Source organism: Callospermophilus lateralis, chromosome 11 (assembly GCF_048772815.1).
Source record: "Callospermophilus lateralis isolate mCalLat2 chromosome 11, mCalLat2.hap1, whole genome shotgun sequence".
NCBI classification, from domain to species: domain Eukaryota; kingdom Metazoa; phylum Chordata; class Mammalia; order Rodentia; family Sciuridae; genus Callospermophilus; species Callospermophilus lateralis.
In genome coordinates this window covers 104,568,069-104,573,039 of record NC_135315.1, presented here as the reverse complement: position 1 = coordinate 104,573,039, position 4,971 = coordinate 104,568,069, and the positions used below count along the sequence as shown (strand labels likewise).

At 35.3% G+C, this 4,971-nt stretch overlaps 1 non-coding gene across 1 annotated transcript; it reads right to left on the bottom strand.

Annotated features, from left to right (window-relative positions):
* Positions 1–2,983: 2,983 nt before the first annotated feature.
* LOC143411155 (U6 spliceosomal RNA) lies at positions 2,984–3,090 on the bottom strand. The gene has a single exon (XR_013092847.1). It is a non-coding gene; the product is annotated as a U6 spliceosomal RNA (small nuclear RNA).
* Positions 3,091–4,971: the final 1,881 nt, after the last annotated feature.

The window sequence follows — 4,971 nt, the reverse complement described above, 5'->3', positions numbered from 1 at the left end:
GTATATGTTTATTTCACATTTTAAAGTGTGTATATATATATATATATATATATATATATATATATATATAGAGAGAGAGAGAGAGAGAGAGAGAGAGAGAGAGATAGATATATTAAAAGTATATACTTTAAATATATATATATATATATATATATATATATATATATATATATTTCAGAACACCTTGTTGTAGAGTCAAAAAGTAGAATTAATGTGCTTGAATGAATAAAAGATGATTATTTAATAATTTTTTTTGTACTGGGGATTGAACTCAGGGGCACTTAACCACTAAGCTACATCCCCAGGCCTTTTTTTTGTATTTTATTTAGAGACAGGGTCTCACTGAGTTGCTTAGGGCCTTGCTAAATTGCTGAAACTAGTTTTGTACTTGCAATTCTCCTGCCTCTGCCTCCCAAATTGCTGGGATTACAGGCGTGTACCACCACACTTGTCTTTATTTAATAAAATGTAATTAATTGTTGGGGTTCAAGTGTGTGGAGTTTAGCTCCCTCAGGCCTGACACTTTGCAAGAGCTGTGGCTGTGATTTAGGTCAGCTGAGGCAAACCTCAGTTAGGAGGAGGAAACGTTCTCTTCCCCTTATCGCAAGTCACAAGTTCTGCATGGTTTGGCCAAGAGGAAGAAGCTTCCTGCATACTTGTCCTGGAAACAGTACATTCTGAAGAGATAAATGCATCCTCAGGGGAGTAGATAATGTCTACAAAGAACTTTAGGAGGGTACTTATCAAATAAACAGGAATGATCTGAAGTTAGCTCTGTATCCGCTGAGGCATGTTATCTGGGCAATGTGGGCAAAGTGTTATTGAAGAATTGCTTGCTTTGTTAGAAGAAGAATATAAAAGGAACTTGCAAATAAAACTCAGCATGCAGTTGCAATTGCTGCCTTTGCTCTGCATCCCCTGTGTCCCGCTTATTTCGTTACCCTTACCCAGGGACCCGAATGGACTAGACGTTCACAATTAATTATTTTTCATTTAAGGCATCATGCTATTTGTGTACATATATATGTGTGTCAATTGTCAAATAAACCACTGCTACTTCTTTACATTTGAAATGTGAAGGCTGATCCATTCTGTGGCTAATTTGAAGAAGAATGCTCATCTACATACACAATTATTCAAAAAGTATTTCTGGAGTGCCTACTATATTTAAGACACCTTTAGATACATGGGGCATACAGAGGTATCCATATTCCAGGGTGGCGGCAAGATTCAAATTAATAAGTAAGATAATGTGTTAATGTGAAGGCTGCTTTACAAACTATGAAGAACAAGCAAATATTTTAGTGTTGTAAGAAATACAGAATCAATTCATTTTTCCTATTGTTTGGCACAGGGGAAAGTCTTCTCAACTTTCACCTTCACAAGCCCTGGGAATGCGAAACTGCAGGATATCTGGTTTGGACTTTGTTTACAACCTTGGATCTCAGAAACTGCAAGAACTGTGGTTGTGGCAGTACCATCATCTTGTCCTCTGAAAATTCACAAAGTTATAACCTCACTTCAATTTGGGTATAAGAGAGAGCTGAAACTAGTTTTGCCTTTTTGAGTCATGTAGATATGGAGTGACTTGGATTTTCATCATCACTGATTTCTTTTGCAAAATGCCCTTGCCTGTCAGGTGTGGGTGGGAAAACCATGGCAGAACTCCCTCCTTCTACAAAGCAAAGTGGGATGTTACTGTCACAACAAATGCACCTTTTCTTTTCCTCTAGTTTACATAAATGCCCAGGTGCATAAGCAAATGTGGTGGGACTATCTATGGCTTGCTTAATGTTGTAATAATTTCTATATTTCCTATTTTGAGATTTTAAAAATAATTTTCCCTAAATCAAGTTATTTCGCCTACCCAGGAAAGATGCTAATTCTCAAAATACAGACACATGGAAAAAAAAAAGGTCTCTGTATATGGGAACTCTGACAATATAGGAATTATACACCTTGGTTTTGGCCTGTTGGTTGCTCTGAAATTTATGCTACACATTAGTATTTACCTTAGTTGTACTTGGCATTGAAAGAACAGAGAGTAATGCACATTTTATTCTACAGAGTAATTTTAGCAGGTACTGAATAGAGCAACCTGACTTTGAAACTATGTTAATTTCAAAGGTCATCATACATTATTGCTTTATTGTCCAAAATTAATCACCAACTTTTTTTTTATTGATTGTTCAAAACATTACAGAGCTCATGATATATCATCTTTCATACATTTGACTCGATTGGGTTATGAACTCCCATTTTTACCCCAAATACAAATTGGAGATTCACATCGGTTACACACTCACATTTTTACATAATGGCATATTAGTGACTGTTGTGTTCTGCTACCATTCCTATCCCCTACTATCCCCCCTACCCTCCCCTCCCCTCCCATCTTCCCTCTCTACCTCCTCTGCTGTTGTTTAATTCTCTCCCTTTTTTCCCTCCTCCTTTCCCCTCACAACCTCTTATATTTTTGTGTAACATTGAAGATCTCCTACCGTTTCCATATGCTTTCCCTTCTCTTTCCCTTTCTCTCTCCCCTCTCGTCTTTGTTTAATGTTAGTCTTTTCCTCATGCTCTTCCTTCCTGTTCTGTTCTTAGTTGCTCTCTTAATATCAAAGAAGACATTTGGCATTTGTTTTTTAAGGATTGGCTAGCTTCGCTTAGCATAATCTGCTCTAATGCCATGCATTTCCCTGCAAATTCTATGATTTTGTCATTTTTTAGTGTTGCGTAATACTCCATTGTGTATAGATGCCACATTTTTTTTATCCATTCATCTATTGAAGGGCATCTAGGTTGGTTCCACAGTCTAGCTATTGTGAATTGTGCCGCTATAATCATTGATGTGGCAGTATCCCTATAGTACGCTCTTTTAAGATCCTCAGGGAATAGTCCGAGAAGGGCGATAGCTGGGTCAAATGGTGGATCCATTCCCAGCTTTCCCAGGAATCTCCATACTGCTTTCCAAATTGGCCTCAAAAATATGGAAAACTTCATGAATTTGCATGTCATCCTTGCGCAAAGGCCATGCTAATCTTCTCTGTATCATTCCAATTTTAGTATATGTGCTGCTGAAGCGAGCACTTAATTGCCAACTTTTGCTTTTGAATATTATGCAAAAGTATTGGCATCATCTTCATCCTTCTTGGAATCTGATTCTTTTAGGGTTGAATAATCAATGTCCTATGAAGTCACATACCTGAAAGAAAATTCTAAGATTCATCATGCTTCTAGTTACCCACTGGACATTTAGGTTACAGAAGTACTTGTATGTATTAAATGTGTGTGTGTGTGTGTGTGTATGTTTAATTGAAGAATTAAATGTTTTATAAATGATAGCATAAGTACTTAATTTTATTAGTCTTTTATTTAATGCATTTGCATTATTGTTTTTATTAACATGTATTTTAATGAATTAGCACAAATGTCTTCTAATGAAACAGACTGCTATGGACTGAATTCTGTCCTCCCAAATTGATGTTGAAGCCTTTAACCCCTAATTTGATGGTACTTGGAGACAGGGCATTTGGAGATTAATTAGGGTAAGATGAGACCAGAACTGTGGAGCCCCCATGATGGGATAAATGTCTTTATAAGAAGAGGAAGAGAGACCAGAGTTTGCTGCATCTGCATGTACACAAAAGAAGAGGCCATTTGGGCATACAGCAAGATGATTGATGCGTATAAGAGAAGATGTCTCAGAACAAAATCATCTTTGTTAGCACCTTGATTTTGGACTTCCCTAGCATTCAGAACTGTGGGAAATTACCTTTTCTTGGTCAAGTCACCCAGTTCATAGTATTTTTTTATTACAGCCTAAATAGAATAAAACATAGACTTTGAATTTTAATCTTACCCAAATTTCTTAAGTCAGTTCTGACAGAATCTTAGTATAGCCTATTGTCATAGCTGATTACATTGATACCAAGAAAGCTCTGTCTCAGGGTCAATTTTTAAACTGTGTTTTCTGTTAAAAAAGTACATAACTGGGGCTGGGGTTGTGGCTCAGTGGCAGAGCACTTGCCTTACACATATGAGGCACTGGCTTCCATCCTCAGCACCACATAAAAACAAACAAACAAAATAAAGATATTGTGTCCATGTATAACTAAAAAATATTTTAAAAAGTACATAACTACTTGTGTAAGTGTTCTTTGAAAGAATAGTTTTAACCATGTCTAAAAAAGTAAGTATATCACTTGTAGCATTTATTTCTGTTTTAATATTGAAATTCCAACGCATGATTTTTTTTGTTAGAAATAATAGATAAAATTGAACCAGTTTTAATATTAAAATATCTCCTGCTTCAGAGCTGGGGTTGTAGCTCAGAGGTGGAGTGCATGGCATGTGTGAGGCAATGGGTTCAATCCTCAGCACCACACTAAAATAAACAAACAAACAAATAAATAAACAAAATAAAGGTACTGCGTTCACCCACAATTAAAAATATTTTAAAAAATCTCCTGCTTCAGAAGGAATTAAAAGAAGATATTTAAAAACAGACATATGGGGAGTATGTTCCTTGGTAAGCTCTGATTGAAATAGTGTGTATAAATCATCTTTTGTTAAACTATATAACTTTTTTTCTCAAAAGTAGATAACTTTTTAATTTTTGAAGATTAACATAATGGAAACTTTTATAAAATAAAGAATTATTTTGTAACTTAAAATTATCTTCTAATTTTTAATAAAATGAAGATACAAGTATATTCGATGTCCTTTCCTCACAGGAACTAAACTCATGTACAATGTTTCTATTAAAAATTGCAAAACATGATTTTTGAGGAGTCAATTGAGTCTCAAAACCTTTGAGAATTTTCCTTTATAATGCTAACAAAGCCTTGGGTTCTTTGTTTTTAGAAGAATAAGCAAATCTTTATTAAAGCTGAGAAATAGAAATGAATGTCTTTGGAGGCTTAGGTTTTGCCACAATTGTTTTAGTCATTGTGTAACATTTTCAACTTT